This window comes from Lytechinus pictus, chromosome 17, assembly GCF_037042905.1.
Source record: "Lytechinus pictus isolate F3 Inbred chromosome 17, Lp3.0, whole genome shotgun sequence".
Taxonomy (NCBI): Eukaryota; Metazoa; Echinodermata; class Echinoidea; order Temnopleuroida; family Toxopneustidae; genus Lytechinus; species Lytechinus pictus.
Genome location: NC_087261.1, coordinates 14,247,741 through 14,270,398, shown reverse-complemented (window position 1 = coordinate 14,270,398; position 22,658 = coordinate 14,247,741). Strand labels below are relative to the sequence as shown.

General features: G+C 35.6%; 1 long non-coding RNA gene across 1 annotated transcript; it reads left to right on the top strand.

The window, feature by feature from the left end:
* Positions 1 to 6,676: 6,676 nt before the first annotated feature.
* LOC135157338 (uncharacterized) lies at positions 6,677 to 10,271 on the top strand. The gene is made up of 3 exons (XR_010296345.1): positions 6,677 to 6,740; positions 9,768 to 9,830; positions 10,190 to 10,271. It is a non-coding gene; the product is annotated as an uncharacterized LOC135157338 (long non-coding RNA).
* The last annotated feature ends 12,387 nt before the right edge of the window (positions 10,272 to 22,658 follow it).

Below are 22,658 nucleotides of genomic sequence, written 5' to 3'. Positions count from 1 at the left end.
TAGTCCCATACTGGTGTAAGGTGGTATTTTCCACGTACCTTTTCCCCTTGTAATGACCACTTCGCACTTTAATACTTAATTTTGACACTTAATCTGTGAAATAAATGGTTTAACGATTTTGGAAAATGTTCGGAATATACCTAACACATAAATGATTTCATTTTCTAGAATTATTATTTCTTTCCTGAATTACCAAAAGGCAAATTTAGGTCAAGATTGCATATACTCACATTGACTGTTTAGCATAGCGCATATCTATTACAATTTCTATTATGTGTGTCTATATTAGATAAATTGTCCTGATGTAAATATATGTTATAGAATCATATTGGATACAAAAATCATGACGGGTGTCATGGTCTGAGTTTTCTTTGTGTATAACAAACAAAATACTGCATGATTCCAATTTTATTTGAACATGTCATCGTATGCAACGGCAATTTCAATCAGTTTATAATTTTCTTTTGCTTAGTCAGCGTTTATTTTTCAATGTGCAGAATTGGTTCGCAAGCGGTTTTTACACCAAAGAGCTTGCCAAAGAGCTCATTCCTGGCACTTCGACTAAAGATGGATATGATTATTTTGTTTCTCATGGTTATCCATTTTTAAAAACAATATTTATTTACTGCAGCCAACGATCGCGAGTTCCTGACACAATTTATTTTTTGACTAAAAACTACATTATGAATGTCCCCCGAGCGGTCTTAAAATAAAAAAGAAATACCCTTTTTCGCAAATGAATCATAGTTGTAGCTGTAAAATTACTTTGTCTTAATTCCTTTCCTCTTAATTTGATATTTTAGTATTTCATTTACATAACCTAAATGAAGGAGGATTCGGAACGATTATTGTTTGATGATTATGGGTGTGAAAGGACCCTCCCCAAAAATAATAATGAGTAAGAATAAATAAATAAATGAATAAATAAATTTAATTAAATTAAATTAAAATAAAAGTCAGTAATCTTTAACAGGATCGATAGTTCGAAAGCTTGTTTTCAGTGGGGTCCTCAACACGTATAGAATTGTAATTATAAAAGGTAAAATCTGTTTACACTATAAATATGAATATGAACTACTATTAAAAATAAATAAGATCTTGAGATGGTATGTACAAGAAATATATAAAAAAGAGAACGAAGAAGAAAGTTGAAGGTATAATGTTGTCTCAAGCGGATCGGGAGAAAGGGGTGCTCCTTTCCCTCTCTTTTCCAATACACCGGGTGAGTTATGTATATCTCAATATTGATTTTATAACAAACTGCTTAAAATCCCCATTTCATGACAGATTATAAAAAAATTCGGCTTACGATTTGTGCTCGCATTGATTGTTGAAAATATATTAAATCGTGCATCCTAATTACAAAAGTGCTTTAAATGTCAATTTTTCAAGCCATAATATTAACAGATTACGCGCTCTCATTAGGCTTATTAGACTAATAAATAAGATATTAATTTAGTAATCACTATGTCCTTGTTTTCAGAATGGAATATCGACAAGTTCTATTTCGTGCTTAGGAAGAGAAATAGGAAGACAGTCATCATTTTCATTTGATGACATAATGTTCTTAGGATGTCCCGGTCCTAGGTCAAAACTCAAAGGAATAATATTGAAACATATCGGCTTTTTTAAAACTGTGATCCAAATCCACCTCACAATTGTCCTACAAAGTGCTTGAAATACAGAGATTAAATTGTCCCTTTTTCAGATCGGAATATCAAATACTTTAAGCTCGCGCTTTTTGCGCTCGCTTTATTGATTTTCATGATGTAAAAGGTATTTAGAATGCCCAGATTCTAGGTCGCGCATGTTTATTCAGATACGCAGCTTGTTCACTATTTAAATCATCCAAATATCAAACATTTTGTGCTCGCATTATAAGATTTCCAATTTTCATTTTCATGATTTACACAAAATGATCAGAGTGTCCCATTTTTGGGTGTAAATCTCGATTTTTTTTTCCGCACGCGCTTCGCGCTCGCATCAATTGTTTAGTCATTTACTTATTATTATCACGATTACAAAAAGTGCTTAGAATTTCCGTACTTCGTCTAGAAATGTCAACATTTTCAGCCCACGCTTTTCGCTCGCATTATTTGATTGTTGAAAAATGTAAGGTAGTTGCGGTGGATACACATCTGTCTTAGGATCACAAACATTGCCCAGAATATTTAGAATTAGGACAAAATACTTTGCACTCGCACTAATCAAATAAGGCTTATGAGATTATTATATATTTATGTTGATTTATAAGAATAAAGCTTAGACTATTATAATAAAAGACTACCCCTTCAAAGATACAAACAAAAATCAACTTCGAGTGGCCGATCGGGAAAATGTGGCTAAAAAAATTCGGCTCCCCCCCCCCATATTGGCAAAGGCTGGATCCGCCCCTGTCTACTGATAGCTCTTGAAGGGGGGGGGGATGAGTTACCCTTGAATATTATTGTTGAATATTCAGCTCAATATATATTGCTTTGACCCCCATCCCTTCACACACGTTTTGTATATCCCCGTCTACTAACAGCTCTGGGGGGGACCATTTTTTTTAACTCAACATAATTATTGCTCTCACACCCCCCCCCGATCAGATGAATTACGCCACTTGACGTGCGTGATTTCAATTGCAATATAGCCCCAAGATCCACTGACTATTTATTTAGCTTACACATTAAAAAAAACTGGAGAGTTGTCAAACTCAACACAAATATACAATAAAATAACAACAAAATAACATACTATAGAAAGAAAGTATTAAAAAAATTGAGAACTTAGTACAATAAAGATAATAAAATGTTGAAATTTTTTACCCCCGTCTCCCACACTCGATCTATTACGTATTAGACAATGATATGAAATTATGCTGATCTGCCTTTATTTGCGCACGATATTCTTAACTAAAGTCATGATATGACCATTGATATAATGGATTATAAATTTTCATAGTTTGATCACACCATATCCACTTTAAATCCCTGGAAATTCCAGCAACAATACATGTTGTCATGGTACGACACACATTTTCTTTATTGAAAAGTATCACGACACCAACGTTGAAACTGTGCAAAGGCCTTTAATGGCGAACTCCACTGGGTTGATACATAGCCTATGGGTGATGAACATACGTGTGACTTGGCGATATCTACCCTTGGCAAAAACCACCGACCTTGGTTGATATGGATAATGCACATTTTCATATATATATTTTTTTTTTCTGGCACAGAATAAGTTTATGTATTACTTGATCACACATCGTAACAAATTGCGGTATCTGATCTAACATTTTCTAATTCATCTTCAGGTAAATAAAAAAAAATCAGGTCGCGCTTCGCGCTCGCATAATCAGTGATAATTAATCTACTATCATCTAATTATACATATATGACCCCATTGCAATACGATTACACTTCGTAATTCCGAAGGTTTGTAATTCCGATGGTTCTTTATTCCGAAGGTTCGTAATTCCGAAACACGCAAATTGCCTATACCTCGATGTTCGCTAATCCGAAAACGTAAAAGGATTCGTTAATCCGAACATTTGTGGCGTTATTCCGAAGGTTCGTTATTCCGAAAGTTCGATAATCCGAAAACGAAATAAGGTTCGATGTTCCGAAGGTTCGTTAATCCGAAAACGAAATAAGGTTCGTTGTTCCGAAGGTTCGTTAATCCGAAAACGAAATCAGGTTCGTTGTTCCGAAGGTTCGTCAGTCCGAAAACGAAATAAGGTTAGTTAATCTTTTAGTTTTCGGACTAACGAATCTTCGGAATTACGAACCTCACTTCGTTTTCGGACTAACGAACCTTCGGAAAAACGAACATTCGGAACAACGAACCTTCGGAATAACCGAACCTTCGGAATAACGAAGCTTCGGAATTACGAATGTATGCGTTGCAATACAAGTAATTGCGTCTAAGAAATGAAACTACGCTATTTTGACCATAGCTAACTTCCTTCATTATTCTTTAAACATTGTTTATGTCATGAATATTGCTGTTGAAAACGAAGTCGTATAATTTGAAAAGTGATAATGGAATGACTGATAATGTCTGAAAATCCCTTCTACGTACATAAATTCTCTTGCAGTAACTTCGGAAATACCACCTCAAACTACAACTCCTCAGACATCTGACTCAACAGCACCGAGCACATCGTCATCAGGTAAAAAGAAGATGATAAAAAGTAGAAAGCTAAGGTTAACTGAGGCGAACAAATTTTTTCGATGGTCGTATGAGCGTGCACTGCAAAAACCCCGATGTTGATTTAACACCAGCCCGGAATCTATATATGTCAAAACCAGAGAAGTATTGAAACAACACCAGTTTGGAATAAAACCTTTCTGGTGTTAGACCAAAACGAAACGGTGTTGTTTAATACTCCCCTGGTGTGGACATATATAGATTCTGGGCTGGTGTTAAATCAACACCGGAGTTTTTGCAGTGTGTGTAGGTGTGTATTGTGAGTGTGTATTGAAGGGTGGGGGTCTACTAGCTTTCGTATTTGAGTAGATGGTGTCTGCCCTCTTTTTATAAACGTAGAAGGCCTATCACACCTTATTTTTTATATTTAAGTTCCAATTGAAACAAATATTAAATCAGATAGAAATCAATCACAATATTTACAAATGATTAACATGATCAAAATGGGACAAAAAAGGAAAACATTGAAAAAAAAGGCAGATTATACTTTAAGCAACAGAATTTTGTAAGAATCTTTTTTTAATAATAATTCTGTAAAATGTAAATGCATGATTTCTTACACATGGTAGTATTGTACTACAGTGCGTATAAAAAAAACGGGACAGATTTGAAAAGTCTATAAAATTTTTGTTTCAAATTATTATGTCTATATTTTGGTGTTAATAGGTGCTCTAAGGTCTTGTCTTTCAAATATTATTTAAAAAAAATAGTTTTGTTCATGCTTGAGCGAACACGGGACGTTTTTGTTGGGGGTTCAAAAAGAGGCTTGCGCCAGAATGGCAGAATATGAGTAATATGATGATCGGATTTCTTGCTAATTAGCAGACTTCCTCTTAACCTTTTCATTATCTTTGCCATAATTTTCAAATCATGCGGTCAAAATTCATTTTCAGATCTATTTATTTGCTTGAATTATTCTGTTATTTCTTTTTAATATGCTCTCTGTTAGCTTTGAATATTCCTTCTTCAAGCTAAAATTATTTTTCTTCAACCGAATTATGGGAGAGCATGGATTTTTTATTCAAATCCTTTCATTATGTGCCACAAAGGTTATGGTGCCTTTTGAACAAAGCCACACAGATTGGCGGGCGCTCGGGTTGCCCCCCCCCCCCATCAATTAAAAAAATCATGACCAAGAAAAAAAGTGGACAGGAAATAAAAGGAAAGATAGAAAGTAAAATATGATATTATTTTCTGAATATTATGTCAAAATCTATCACAAAATTTGATATTGTAATTAAAAAAAGTAGGAATATTTGCGTGCTCACTTCGCTCGCTCACAACTTTTTAATACATTTTACCTGATCTGCCATATCTAGCTCCTTCAAAATTGACTCAATACACCATTGTCATTGAAAGACATGAATCCCTTCCTGTGTTTCCTGTCAAGCAATTAAACTTGGTCAAGGAATTAATGACCCATTGAAAAATATATTCATGTCTTTTAAAGGTACATAACATAATGTGTTTCACATAATAAAACGATTTGAATAATCACAAGTTTTCCCAATTAATAATTCAAATCTTCTTGCTTGGGTTGACAAAAAAAACTTCTTTTCTCAGTTACTTATGAAGGAAAATTAAAAGGTAAGAGAAGTTTAAATGAAAAAACAAAATAATTCAATTAAATAAATAACTTTGTAAATGAATTTTGACAGCATAATTCGAAAATTGTGGCACAGATAATGAAAAGGTCAAGAGGAAGTCTCCTGATTAGCAAGAAGTCTGATCATTGTATTACACATATTCTGCAATTCTGGCGCAAGCCTCTTTTTGAACCCCCAACAAAAAGGTCCCGTGTTCGCTCAAGCATGAATAAAATTTATTTGTTTTAATTGCATTTCAAAGATAAGACCTTAGAGCATCTATTAACACCAAAATATAGACATCATTATTTGAAACAAAAATTTTATAGACTTTTCAAATCTGTCCCGTTTTTTTTGATACGCACTGTAGTCTGCAACAACAGACTCCTATTTGACACTTTGACCAATAACAGGTCTAGAGTGAAGACTAGACTCAAAGGACTCTGTCTTGAAAGCCTGCTACAGTACATAGTGAATCTAGTCTCACTTCTTCAGACTGTGCATTATGCCCTATGCGAATTGCGAAAACCGAGGGTCTGTGCATGCAGACTAGCATCGTACAGGTTATGGAGAATAAACATGGAAAGCCGAGAGCTCTGGAAAAACAACGTTCTAATTATCATATTTGTCTGTGACAGTATAGGATTTTTTTCGAAATTGCATGAAGTGTGATATCCAGTACATCCAGTCCAGTGACATGCAGTACAGACTTATACCACAATATGCACAACGTTATACTCCATATTAATGTTGATGCCTTTCTTTTTATAGTGAATCAATTGAAATAGAGAATAGGGTTTACTACGCACATGAAACGAGATGTATAAATCCAATGTCTTCTGGATGACACGTGAAAATGTCTTTCTGTCTAATCTATTTATATCAATTTACTCTCAGGAACCTTGGCAACCACAACTGGATCAACAAACCAGAGCCTATCCAAACAGTCTTCAACAGGTAATATATCTAATAAAAATATAAGTTGGAAAATAAGTATAAAAAAACAAAAAAAAAGCGTCTCTCGTGTCTATTCCACTTGAACCCTTCAATTCATTTCACTACAGAGTATTCGCACTGCGACGCAGACCAGATTCAATACCACTGTAAATGTATTGAAAAATCCCGTCAAATTGTAATGAACAGCTGGAGAGTCTTTGTCGAAACTTGTTGAACCAGAATTGTCCAGAGTTTCGGATCAAACGAACAGTTGTTAATACATGTATATCGTTTGTCCAGAGTCGAGACGAAACTTCTGTTTTAATTAACCATGCAATTTTCGACAAAGACTTTTGATTGGACTTTGTCTTAAATGCATCTGATAATATGTTTTTTTTCTGCGTTCTTGATTCTGTTCTGCGTTGAGATGCCTAAACTCCCCATTATTTATAAGGATAAAAGAGGAAATTAGTAATGGTACTAATTCACAACTTATAGTGAAAAGGTTGCTCCATACGTTTATGAGTAAATAACGTACCCAGTTTGGGAAAATATCAGAATACAATATCAGCGTTCTCTATCCTTGTTTATATTTTAAAAAATGCAAAGAAATAACATCATATTTGTGACCCAATGCATGACAATATACACAGAATGATCAACCAAAGTGCGTTGGCGAAACTCTACCGCAGGATACGGTTGATCGGTTGAAGGTTTTCAAAAGTACATGCGGAAATAAAAGAGCGGGAAGGAAGATGTCAATGGTAGGAAAATCATTTTTGGATAAAAATCCATCCAACAAAAACGATGTATATCTATCTATATATATATATATATATATATATAAAACGATGTATATCTATATATTATATTTATATATATATATATATATATATATATATATATATATATATATATATATTACTTGACACCTGACATTCTTTAGTTCTAAGGTGACAGTTTAGACAGAAAAATTGGTGATATCAGATTGATCTACAGGATCGAGCCCAAAGTATATACATTGAGAATTACAAATGGGTCTTTGGATTCAAAATAACACTTGGAAAAATACGGCGAGTTCTTAATTTCTGTTCAAGACGGGTGAACAGCACATTAGAAGGGATTTTTGGTTCGTTTCGCGACGCACGACGTGCTCAAGAACAGAGAAAATGTGTTGTAAAATGCCCTTCATGAAAAAGAAGGTCAAAGAAGTCTTTGTCTAATCAAAATAGCAGTTTCGTCTTTGACTCTGAACAAATGACATATTTCCAATGTTTCGTCCGCTCCAAAACGTAGGACGAAACTGCTGTTCCGGTTCACCAAAGACCCCTCCAGCTATTCTTTGTCCTTTGATGGGAATTTCCAATATCTTGAGGCCGTTGTGTCTCGCGGAGCGGGAACTCCTTACTATCCTTTCCTGGAGACGGTTGCGGAATAAGTTGTATTTAACAGCAAATCAAAAATATCAAGGGCAAGTCCCTAAGGCGCGTTGTTGATTGTTTGGAAATACAGTTGCGTATTGTGATTATAGAATAGCGTTTGGTTTCAACTTTTTCTGCAACAGGCCCCTTGGAGTTAACAGCGTATTCTAGCATCCCCTTCAAAGACGCTTTCTACCCATCAAGTCGCAATAGACAGATTCGAGGTCATTGTCGGAAGCCGGTGGACCGGGACAGCACATCGTCTTAAAGGTCAAGTCTACCCCAGAAAAATGTTGATTTGAATAAATAGAGAAAAATCAAACTAGCATAACGCTGAAGCTTTCATCAAAATCGGATGTAAACTAAGAAAGTTATGACATTTTAAAGTTTTGCTTATTTTTCACAGAACAGTGATGCACAACTCAAATGAGAGTCGATGATGTCCCTCACTCACTATTTCATTTGTTTTTTATTGTTTGAATTATACAATATTTCATTTTTTATAGATTTGACAATAAGGACCTACTCGACTGAATCATATAGTATTAAACAATACTCATTCCACATGTTCAGGGTGGAATCAATCGTTGTATCAATTGACAATGAGAAGAAAAATAGAATATTCCCTATTTCATATAATAAAATACAAAAGAAATAGTGATTGGATGACGTCACCAGTCTCCTCATTTGCATATCCACCAGGATGTGCATATAACTGTTTTGTGAAATTAAGCAAAACTTTAAAATGTCATACCTTTCATATTTTACATCCGATTTTTATGAAATTTTCAGCCTTTGCTTGTTGGATTTCTCTCTTTCTATTAAAATCAACTTTTTGTTCGGATGGACTTGTCCTTTAAGATTCGGACCGGTCAAAATATTGCAAATATGTCGTTTGTCCAGAGTCCACGACGACACTGCAATTTCGATTTTCGACAAAGGCTGTTTTGTTATCAGGGCTTTTGATGACAGAATCCCTGCGTTATACAAAGCGTCTGCGAAGTAATTGCTAAATTGCTCTATGTGTGGAATGAGACCACAAAAATATGCTGTTTGCACATGCAACAAGGCAAATTAATGGTATGATTTTCTCTTATGCATGTACGGTCAACCATGCCCGTTCGGAAGGGATGGGGACAGAGGGGCAGCCCCCTGATTTTCTAAAAATATGTGTTTGGTTGGTGTTTTTCAATAAAAAAAAATCCACCCAAAATAGGCACACGATCCTTGAATCATTTAATGCCATATTATTTACAATATTAACAAGGAGAGTAATGCTATTAACAACGAGGAAAGGTAATGATGATGATAATAATAGTGAAGACGATAATAATGATACATCACCGATGAATATATTGATCCTTTATCAATCGCATACATAATCACTCTACATAAGAATCATGTTTGCCCGCTAATCTCAAGCAAATTCACACATGCGACCATGTGCTTTAAATGCTCTAATGGATTTTGTCTGTTTTTTATATGGAAATATTAAAAAATCACGATTTTAGTGAAAAGCAGTTTGCTTGAAATTTTGGGTAGATGCAGATGTAGATATCACTAAAAGGATTTTTTAAAATTATGATTTTAAAATCTATACCGAATACACTTTGCTTTTCGACTACAGCCGCCACTGCACAAACAACGATGCCTCCTGTACAACCACAGCAAATGAATACAGGAAACATAGGTTTGTGTCAACGTTTCTATGTATTGAATTAATGAAATTACAGGAAATATCGGATGTGACAATGTGCAGTAAAATATTGATCGATAGGCGAAAGGAAAAAAAGACGAGCAAACACCAATGTGTTCATTTATATTTACATTCTCAAAATGCTGTTTAAGCACGTCACTCTAATAATTATTGTTAAAATTCTAAACAATTTAAAGAACGACGAGCATAAAAAGAGAGGTATTGAACATGTATCTACATATTATCCGTGTGATTAGTTGAGAACAAAATAAGTCGTCCTGACCCCCCCCCCCCACTTTCAAAATGCTCTAACGCTACCAATGAATTTCATTGTTTGTTTTTATATCATGCAGCACTGTATGCAGGGGCTGGTGGCGGAGCTTTTGTGGTGATTCTTATCGTATTGATCATTGTAGCTGTTATTTACAGAAAAAGGTAATTTCAATTTCAAGCTCATAAACACATTTTCGCCTTAACATTGTTAAATCCTGAAATAGTGCCGACGATGTTAAAATGTTTAGATTTGCCTTTGGATCATTTCAATGAGCTATAGGCCCGTTTTCTGAAGTCGGGTTTAACTTAAACCCAGGTTTTAAGTTGTGGTTTAAGTATGGATAGCCAATTGTTACATATATCACTAACGGTAGATATATCATATTTCAGCTCATTTGGCTCTCGAATCATTTATAATTGTTTAGGAAGTATAAAAAGATGATTGTCTTCACCATCGATGAATCAGAAAAGAGCACAGTAAACATAAGAAAAATACAACTTGATAAAGATTTTGACACTTTTGGCTTCCCATTATTTTTAGCAAAGAGATGGTCTAAGTTAAACCGAGTTCAGAATACGGGCCATAGGCCCGTATTCTGAACTCAGGTTTAAATTAGACCCTGGTTTAAAGTTGTGGTTTAACTATGGAGAGCCGATTGGGGCACAAATTCCTAACAGTAGACATCCAATTTATTAACTCATATGACGCCAAAATTGTCTGGGAATGATAACTGAATTATTTTTCTTCATTATGAAATCAAAAGGAAACAGAATAGTAAATACAAGAAATATACAATATAAGCATAATTTTCGAGTTTTTGGCTCCTCTAATTTTAGACCAGACTTAGACCATGGTTTAAGTTAAACCTGACTTCAGAATACGGGCCATATAGTTTAGAACTTGTGTTTATAGAACTATTCTCTTATCACCAAATGTAAAATGTTGGCCAAGTTGGCTCTTAAAGATTCAATAAAACGATTTAGAACTAGGCAGCATAACATGATACACAGGTGACACCAATATCTATATGAATATGAATTAAATGGAAATGACGACGAAATCGTAATAAATGACGAGGAGTTTCTCTTTCTGTACCAAAGGTTTACTTTGGGAATGATATTCTATCTTAAATTTCGAACGAAAATTTGTAAAACATGCTGTTGTCCAACGAGTTGCCACAGATTTTTAAATTTCAAACTAAGGTTTAAAAATATCAAGTAGCGTTTCGTGGAGATAAGGGGTCACAAGTGACCCGAGCAACACTTTCAGGAGTCCAGAATACGCGAAAAGTAATATAAAATACTTTAAAATATTACATGAACAACCAAAGAACCGTCAGCTTTAATTATGAAAAGGAGATGTTTTTTTCAGCGCTATCTACCAGGCACGCGACGTATGTGATAAGGTGTCTAATTTCAACAATGGACTTCGGCGCCAATTGCTGGAAGAGGTGCATATTTAGCACATAGCGTTGGATCCTCTTTTTTTATTAGGGAGCTTCGCTCCGCGGCTTACGGAGGATTCAAGAATACAGTAAATGTATTGAAATTGACCGTCGAATGACAAAGAATAGCTGGGTGGTCTTTATCGAAAATCGGTGAAGTGGAACAGCAGAGGGATGACGAGAAATTGCAAATATGTCGTTTGTCCAGAGAGTCAAGGACTCAACTGCTATTCTTATCCACCAGTTTTTCGGCAAAAGATCTCTTGGATGGTTCTTTGTCATGAAGAGCATTCTAGTTAATACATTTTCTCTGTTGTCGGATCCTCCGTGCGATACCCTATCGAAAACTCCGTCTATAATGACAATTAACAGCTTTGTAATGTGACAGTCTGACCAACGACATAGACTCCAAACCGATCGATGGTACGCCATTCAGCATAATGCGATATCTTTGATCGGTGTAGAGATCGTGGGTCAGTTTCTCATTGGTGTGACGGCGGTCAACATTCAGCTGAAACAATCGCAAAAGTGAGAATAGGAATAAGTATACCAGACAATACAGGGTTTATATTTACTTATTCATTTTTTTTTTGCTGCCAACAGAACAAATAAAACGGTGAATAAGATATGCAGCAGTTCCGGTCAACCTCTATCAACGATAGGTTCCGGTAGCCGGGTCTCCAAGTCACGTGACAATGGCGAAGATGTACGCGACATAAATGATGAGAAAAAACACCGATGTAACATGCCTGACATATCTCCTGGAACTCCCTCTGGACCAGAGCGGTACACTGCCCCAAATGGGAGGGACTTATACACTCTTCCAGATAAAGAGCAATGCAATCAAAATGCTACTCAAAATGGCGACGACACATATTATTATGATATATCCATTGACAATTTGTACGCCATGCCAGATAAATCACGCGGTGCTACCTTCATGATAGAAAATGATATATACGGTTCATCTTAGATACTCGGTTGTATGGTGGTATTGCGTTGTCTTGTGATAACTATCATGATAAACAGGTCCGGCTGGGAGAACAGTTTTCGGAACTGAAGTGGCTACCCTGGGTATAATATGACGTTATTATTATCATCATTCCTGTTTTGGGTGAAAAGGGAGTGTTCAGTTTGTATTCATAAGAATTATAAGTTGATGTAAACTACGAGTATGACGTTGCTATTTATGTGCCATCGATGAATATCATAGAGAATAGGATGAGCAAAGAGATTTTAAGTAAAGCAATATCAAACGTTTAAAGTCAACGATGCGTCATCAATAAAATGAAAATGCAAAGTGACATACTTTTGTTGTGTAAAGAATTGCCCTTTGTCACAACAATATGTTCACGAACATAGAAATCGGATGCATTTTATTCAGTATTGGGACTGAGCCAAATTCCTAATTTCTTTTTGCTTGCAAAATTTGTGACATGCTGTACATTGTTAAAAGTTCATTTTGCTTATTGAGATAGATGGATATACATATAGTATTTATTGAATTTCTGCACATATTGCAGTTAACAACCCGAATTCCATGTGAATAAAATGATTAAAAATACAAGTATTCATTTAATTAATTACATTTTACAGTACAATTTTCAAGTATACACTTTTCTTCGTAAGCATGAGACACAAATAAATACTGCAAATTGGCGCTTAAGTAAAGAATGAATATGTAATGTATATATAGGCCTACTGTATATATATATTATTTTTCAATTACACTATTTCATTTTAACTGTTGTATAATACGCAGATGAGTAAACAGCTCATTATGTTACATTTATTATTGTATACAATACTGATGAAGGTAAAATCTCGTACTGTCATGATTTGCTTGACGACATGCTTCTAAATGATATTGTAAAACAAGTAAGAAACTGTGGAGTTTTCTTTAATATTCCCACTTAATGAAATGTGGAATCTTTTTTAAACATATTTCTTACAATGTGTATTTTGCTGTACGATTTAATTACTAGTAGATTAATATAACTAATTATTGAGTTCAATTTAACTTTACAAAGTAATGTTCAAGCATGGAGGTAAGAAGGACGAAGTGACAAGGAAATGTAAATTAATTCATGTAGGTTCCAATTTCTAAAGAAGTACGAAAGAATACAGAGGTCCACTGAGGCTTTTGGTGGCGACCTGTGATGCCGCCAGTTTCTTGTGATGAAAATAGATAATTGTGAATATTTCCTATTTTATTTAATCACAAAACATTGATGATCAAAAAACTGTAGCCCCTGGTGGCAACCTGTGGTGCTACCAATTTCTTGGGAAAAGTAAAAAGTTATTTGTGGTGAAAATAGATAATTGAGAATATTTCCAATTTCATTTCATCACCAAAAATGAATGATAAAGACATGACTGAATATGTATCGAAGCCTTGTTGTGTCCTGACATTGGGCGAAATTTTGCATGCTAATAGTTTGAAAATGTGAAAACGTTCAGAATTTGACACGTACTTCCAAATTACAAAAAGCCAAGATTAGTATGTGGGAATATATCTATGTGTGATTTTATTTGTCACAGTTGCGCCCACTTGCGGTCAGACGGGTAATTTCAGATTTATATTTAACGAAATATTGCCACATTTATTTTCGGCCTTTCCGCTGCAAACGGTACGTCGACCGTCGCACCGTATCGTAAATCCACCGAATTGAAAAATCCAAAGAAGTATACGCTTGACATAGCACCAAACTGGGCTTTAAATGAAACGAGTTAGATGATTCTAGGACATTTTAGCAACCACTTCATCACTTCCAAGACGCTTTCTATAAAGCAAATAATCTTTTGTCAAAAACCCTTTACAACAAAGCAGCCTTTGTCGAAAAACTTTAAATCAAAACATCAGTGTTCTCCTGGACTCTGTTCACGACATATTTGCATTTTTTGTCCACCAACTTTCGACAATGACCTCTAATATGTCTATTGTGATTTGACAGGCATTTTCAATAGAATGTGAACGTTGTGGAAAGCGTCTGCGAAGTGATGCTAAAAGACGCTAAAAGACGCTACTCCATTCCTTTTCTATCTCCATGGTTGAAGCATGAAGAGCGAATTTTGCATCGTTTACAATCTGTCGTGCTATTATCATTTACGACCGTACTCGATCACAGCGGTCGCAATGTGTCATATATATCTCTTACCCTGCCAGGCCCAATACCCCTCTACTGCCAGGGATATTCGAGGGAACCCTAAATTGACCGAAATGTGAGCAGCGACTGATTTTAAAACGGTCATAATTCTTTACCCGTACGTTGTATAATAAAACCTTCTACACATGAAATGATGCATGGTTCATGGGCTTTATGGTCGTGTTATTATCTTTCATATTTGCGTTTGGAAAAATGGAGAAAAGATGTAATATTTTACATCGTTTTTTTTTCAATAAGTAAAACCTAGAAAATTATGATTTCATGAACATTTTAAAAAGTAAATAACCTGAGGAATTGTAGAGATACCAAGAAATTAAGAAGATAAAATGAAAGTTCAATGTTTACCCTTTCAAATGACGTATCTATTAATGAAATTGAACAAAAAGAAATAACGAAAAATAATGCTCTTTTGAATAAAATACTATTTTGCTATTCAAGTTATTTCCTCTGAAGTACGATATAGCGACCTGTTCCAAAAAAGGGCATTGTCGCCGATCAAGTGACCAATCACAGCACAGCTGCGATCCCCACGCAAACACACACAATAATATATTAGAGCCATGTATCTTCAAAGTGCGGCCAACCGTACCCTTTCATTCGTGTAGTCTTCAAAATAAGACTCTGTAATTTTTTTATTTGTAGTGTAACAAACAAAGTTATTGCCAGTCAGAAGGAGACAAAATATAAAAGAACTTAAGATGATATATTGAAATAAAGATAAAGAGGGGTCGGACAGTTTCAATACTTACAAGTTTGGGGTATAAAATCCCACAAAATAATATGGGCGTTCTTGGCAAAGTGCACAGACGAGAAAAAGAAAAAAAAAGTTTATTTTTCGTGAATCAAAGAAGAGGGAATGCAAATCACTTACAAACAAAAAAATCAATACAAATTTTCAAAAAGAAAATAGGCCTATTTGTTCTGTATTACTGGTCTGACCAAAGTAGCCACCTGTTAACATTCTACGTGACTACATTCTTTTGGTCATGCCACCAAGTCATGAACAATAGATGCCCAAACTCTCTTTCATGAGGAATCTCTAATCCGCGCTCCCTTCTGACCTATTATCTAGGAGAGTAATTTAGCACAGGATGTTCATAGAAATCGGGGCTCACGCGCGTCTTTTGATTTGACATTTGAATACTTTCAAAGGTTCCGGTATTGATTTCTTATGGGTGACCCAGGTAAAGAGAAAACAATTTGCCCCCCTACAGAAAAATCCTGCATCCGCCCAGGGCCTCCCCAGCTCGTAGCACTATCCGTGGTAAAATAAATTTATTTGTTCAGATAACATAGTGTACAATAATATGCGTGGTATAAAGAAATGTAATATTCAACCCGTTATCATCGTTATCATTTTCATTTCTACTCTCTAAAGTCGTTTTAAAATCCCTTTGATAGTGACGTCAATGATGCAGCAACTAACAGGTCGGTCTGATCGGTTTTGTTAATGTATCCCTTTTTTTCTTTTCCTCAAAACATCTTGAGACGAATAAAGCGGTATTATCGGCCGTTTTAATTATCACATGTATTTGTTTTGCTTCTTCCTATTTGATTCGAGGAGAATATTGGAACGATTCATATTTTTGTGAGAAGTTTGAATATGATATTGATAAGCATAACAATGTCAATCATTCTTTTTTTATGGTTTGGGCTATAAAAACACAAACGAATATGAACCGTTATTTACCTGATCTTAAGTTTATGAAGAGAGAGTTTGGCTGCAGAAGGAATGCAATTGATATGATTACAACAATTATTTTTTAATAATAATCATAATGATGATGATGATGATTCTGATGGCAATAACATTAATAATAAGAAGGTAAAGGAGAATAATAATGATAATAATGATTACGATAATAGTAATACTAATAATGATAATAATAATAATAATAAATGAATAAATAAATAATGAGTGTGATGATTGCAGTGCGATGAGAGTTGGAAATGACAGCCTTCTTTACTCATATATTTATAACGAGAACAATTTTGTGAGAATGCTAAAAAAACAAAGTATAAGACCTTTCCCCCATCCCCCCCCCCCTACCCCCAAAAAATCTCCCCCAAACCGTGCACATTTGCAGGCAGAAAAAAGCCTTAACACAAGAATACTACCATACCGGCCTGCAGAAGAGCCGATCGATAGCTCATGAATATTCATAAAACAATAGCGAATGGGCGAGTAGCGTTGGGTGAGAGACATCGTACCGCTCTGTCATTGGTCAATTCTGAGCTGAATGCCTTCGCACACTCGCCTTTGCTCTGCCCGTAGAAGTACGTGTATTGCTACACACAATCTTTATATCACACGTGTCTATAGGGGAAATTTTGATTCAGATCGCGGCAATATCCGAAATCAACTCTTCAAAATAATGATGCAAAAATGCCATTTTACTCAAAAAATGTCTATGTAAACCACTATTCATTATATAACAAAATCAATTGTGAATTCCTCGCCAATATAACAACATAAAAAACACAGAATATAGTGTTGATTTTCTGGCTGTAAAATTGGTTAAACAAAAAAAAGTTAGTTGGGCAACTATAGCTGCCAGTGGCACTAGAGGGCTATGGGCAACTATAGCTGCCAATGGCTCTTAAAGAGATATACATATATGTATATATATATATATATATATATATATATATATATATATATATATATATATATATATATATATATATATAGGCCTTAATAACAAAAAATATATCATAATGGTCTATTATGAAATAATTTGGTGGTGTATTAATAATTTCAATTATTATAAGGAATGAATGTATATAAACTATTTCTAAATTTATCATGAATATATAAGAATTACATATCCAATAATGTGTTCGGTGGATTATTTTTTTATCATTATTTTATAAGACATCATTGAAATGAAAGAAAGGAGTGTTCTCAAAGAAATCCCTGGAGGAATATGTTCATCAAATGGACACTGAGTAATTCCTTCTGGAAAGAACAAAGTGTTCCACAGTGTGTTACAGTGAGTTCACAGTGTGGAACAAAATGTGAAATCACCTTCACACTGTTGAATTTGAGCATTTCAACAGTGTGAATCACATATTCACATAGTCGATCATGTTAACACGCTGTGAACAGTCACACTGTCGAGGTGTCCACAATGTGAAATATCCCCACACTGTTGAATCGAGTATTTTGACAGTGTAAATGATATTTTCACAGAACCAACTATGTGAACACACTGTGATCACACACAGACTGTGACATTGTGCTCTTTCCAACAGGGATTGGCGTGCAGATAGGAGGGGGGGGGGGTGCTTGGGGGCTATGGCCCTAAAATGTCCACTGCCAAGGTTTTAGAAAAAGGACAAAGTAGAAGATATGTTATTGTCTGAGTTTTATGTCAAAATCGATAATGAAATGAGATTTTAATTTTTCAGATTGTCAACATTTTTGTTCGCTCACTTGGGACTTTAAAAGTTTTCTCACACATCCCGCGTTGTGACCCTCATTTCTTGTGCTCATAACACCACAGCACTGAGTAACTGAACATGGAACCTTTTAGACGTTGCGAATTATTTTGTCATGTTTCTTGAATAAATGTCTCTTCCACACATTTTCATTTGGGAGGGTGCTGCGCAAGACAAGTAAGTAATATTAATAATAACAATAATAATAGCTGGATTTATATAGCACTTTTTGCCTGAGGATACAAAGCGCTTGCTATTATTACCCGGCTTTAGCTCGAGCTACCATCACCGGCACTCAGTGCATGCAAAGAATTAATGCTGCCGGGTACCCATTCACGTCACCTGGGTCGAGTGCAGTACAGTGGGGATAAATTTCGTGCTGAAGGGAAACACGCCATGTCTAGGATTCGAACCCACGACTCTCTGTTTGAAAGGCGAGAGTCAGAACCACTAGATCACGACGCGTCGCACCGACGCACCCATGTTAAGTCTGTCGTATTGCGAATATCGGGTACTAGTTTACGTCATATTGGCATGATCGTGTCGGACTCAAGTTTTTATATTGGGGCAAAAAAATCATAGGCCGATCGTCTTGCCCCCCTCCCCCTATCAATATATCCTGGCGCTCCCGGGATCCTGCAATGCGTCCAAGCTGGAAAATACCTTATGCACTGGCGTCATCTATATAGCCGCCTGATAGGCTGAAGCCATTGCATTGTATGCATTTAGTGCTGACAGTGACAATGATGTATTGGACCCATGTCACCCTCATTCGGGTAGTGGGGACACTATAAAAACAACAAGGGCAGGAGAAACGGGCGGGGGGGGGGGGGGGACTGGGTTGGTTTCGACCACCCCCACCAACATTTTTTCCCCCACACCATGTACAAAAACGTAAAAGTGACCATCTGATTGTGATCTTTTTGCATGGTCAGCCCCCCACTTTAAAAGCCGTTCCGCGGCCCCTGCACATTTTTCTCTGCAACTGACAACTCCGTTCAGTGGCGGCACTAGGAACCAGGGGAGGGGCAAGAATTGGGGGAAGGGGGAGGCGAACACGATATTTTTTTTTGCTTGTTTCACAACATCGAGAGCGAAGTGCGAGCTAAAATTTTTAATTTATGCCCTTCTGACTCGAAAAGGGACTGTTTGGGAATGTTTGCAGTGAAGACGATGTCTCACTAAATAAATAATACGAGCTTGAAGCAGGAGCTGAAAATCTATATCCTGAGATGATAACTGGATGTTATAAGCCCTTTTCTAATCATGAAACCGATTAGTAACTTACTATAAAACAATTAATCGAGCGCGTAGAGCAAGCTGAAAATTTAATATTCAGCATTTTTTTCTTCATATTTTTAAATTATGTGGGATGCGTATCTCACTGCAAAAATGATAAAAAATACAATCAGGGGCGGATCCAGGATTTTCCAAAGGTGGGGGGGGGGGGGCGGCACATTTTACCGATGAAAATTTGACAAGAAAAAAAAAAGGTCCTTACCAAGAATTAATGATTTTACGTCATCGGAAAAGTTTGAGAAGACAAAAAAGAGGATTTTTAAAAAAAATGAAGGATATTTAGCCCCCGAGAAAAATTAACAAGCAAAAAACAAAATAAAAAAAGGTCTTCATTTTCAACGGGGGGGGGGGGGGGCACACTTTTGTTTTAACTGCATTTTTACATTATACATTTTAATTTTGCTTCTCAAGGGGGCCGGCTGTGCCTCCCACGATCCGCCAGTGATATATATACATACATGCATAAATACACACACACACACACACCCACACACACACACATATATATATATATATATATATATATATATATATATGAAGAGCTCACTTGCAAAAGGGGTTAGGTCCATTTTTCATCAAATTTGATTTTTATGTCTCAATGTATAGATTTTTAGTAGCTCTATAAGATGATACCAAAGAAAAATTGAAATTCCTATCAAAAAGTGAACTAAAATGGCAAAGAAAAATCACTTTTATTCAAAATGAGTTAGGTCCATTTCAGTTTAGTTGCAAAAGAGGTTAGGTCCACACATATTTTTTTTGGAAAAGAATATCTTAAAAAATATGAAGACAGGTAAAAAAAAATTTATACCCAATTTTATGTTCTCATGGTAGGGTATCATGAAAATTCAGTTTCGCATAAGAATATTGCAATATGGGAGAATAAAAAAAAATGGTTTTCTTGGAGTGGACCTAACCCCTTTTGCAACTAAACTCTTCTGAATAACTCATTTGTCAAAAGGGGTTGGGTCCATTTTTCTTAAATTTTATTGTTTTCTGTCTCTAAACCTCTAAATTTTTAGTCACTCTGATGATACCAAAGAAAAATAGAAATTCAAATGAAAACGTGAATAAAAGTAGCAGAGAAAAATCAATTGTTTAATCAAAAGAGATTGGATTCATTTCAATCTACTTGCAAAAGGGGTTAGGTCCACGATGATAATTTTTGAAAAAAATATATAGAAAAAACTGACGATAGGTATATTTCTTTTATACCCAATTATATGTTCACATGATACGGTAGTACATCATGACAATTTAGTTTCTCATAAGAATATTGCAATAAGTGAGAATAGAAAACATGTTTTTTCTCGGAATGGTCCAAAGTGGACCTAACCCCTTTTGCAAATAAACTCTTCATATATATATATATATATATATATATATATATATATATATATACAGTATATGCAAAGGTCTATTAAACGAAAAACGAAACCTAAACCCTAAATAGGAATACAATGACCTGCAACTTTTAAAGCTTAATTTCCTGTCATTTGTTGAGACTGATACATATGTTACATCAGCTACGAATGAGTAATGTGACCAATTGCTTAATGAAAGTAAAACAAAATCACGACTTGCTTCCGTATTTGGAAACGGGGTGATGAAAATATCAAAAAAGTCCCCAATGTTTTCCTGGGTAAAGTGAAATTGAAAATGCAATGTCGAGTCAATAGGTGGACATGTTGAAGTATTTTTTCCTGTTAACATGTGCAATTCATAGTCAAAGGTTGAGAATCAAGAAAGGAAAATTGTATGCTTTTCACTCTGCACATATTTTCCTTAACCCCGGAAAATTGATGGGGCTAAGGGTGGGGGGGGGGGGGGGGTCTTGGCCTAGTCATTTTCCCGGGGTTGAGCTTAGCCCATTTCGGTTTCACACTACGTTTTAGCAAAGTGGGCTAGCACCGTACTATCTGGCCCTGCAAAAAAGAGATGCAGTGTGAAACGATCATGGGCTAAGGAAAAGTGGGGCTATGCATTAGCCAATCACAGAAGTCGAAATATCACGTTAACCACGCCCTGTGTGGCAAAATCATCAATATTCATGCTGTGCGATAGTCCGGGGTTAAGGCGTTAACCCCGGCTAAGCAAATAGTATGGGGTTGAGAAAGACAGTGTGAACCCCCCCCCCAAAAAAAAAAAAAAAAAAAAAAAGAATTAATGGTAATCTTAAGGAGATTGTGTAAAATAATAGATGCTTACTTCAATATGTTCTACTCGTAGCTGCTAGATTATAAACATAAGATTCAAACTTTGCGTTGGAACATTAGTTAACACATTTATTGATATGCATTTTATATAAAATGCGTGTATAAAGAATAATCATTACTCGTCCAGATCTGTCAAATGAAAGATCAAAAGTTGGATCCAGTTATAATCTGTGGAAAATTAGTTGGCCCATGAACGGTGGTAGCACCAAGGTGGGCACGGAGGGGCATTTGCCCTCCACAGAAACGTTGACAACTAAAAAACTTAAAAGTTTTTCAAAATGCTGTCATAAGCATCCTACTCAAGATGTAGAGTGCTCCAAAACAGCATTTTTCAATCATCCAGTTTAATACATCCCAACAATATTAGTAACTACACAGATCGCCCCGCCCCGGCGACAATTTGTGCAAGATTCAACACCACAAATTGTCACCCCATTTCACTTAACAGCTAACAAACAAACAAACAAACAAAATAGGCCCCGTGGAGTTGCAAATGCAATTAGACCATTTGGCTATTAGACGAATCGGTCATCAGACCAAATGAGAATTAGACCAAGTATATATTAGACCAAATAGACCAAACTATTAGTAGACCAAATGGGTTAAGCCCATGTGTTATTAGACAAACGGAGAATTAGTCCAACTGTTGTTAGACCAAGTGGATAAAAACCGAATTTTCCACGGGCTCTGCTGCTGTTCTCCCCCTAAGGTAAATTGCCAGTTGGTCTTAACCGGATTTGACTAATGGCCGTTTAGCCTCATTCTAAAAATAGTCTAATTCCGTTTCGTCTACAACCAGTTTACCATTTGGTCTAATTGTCATTTCGCCTATTAACCATTCCGTCTAATTTCCATTTGGTCTAATTTCTATTTGGTATAATATTTATTGGTCTAACACCACTTGGTCAATTCCTGTAACAGACTGGAAGTATTTATTTGGGATTAAGAAGAAAAGGCGATTAGACCATTTGGCTAGTCGAC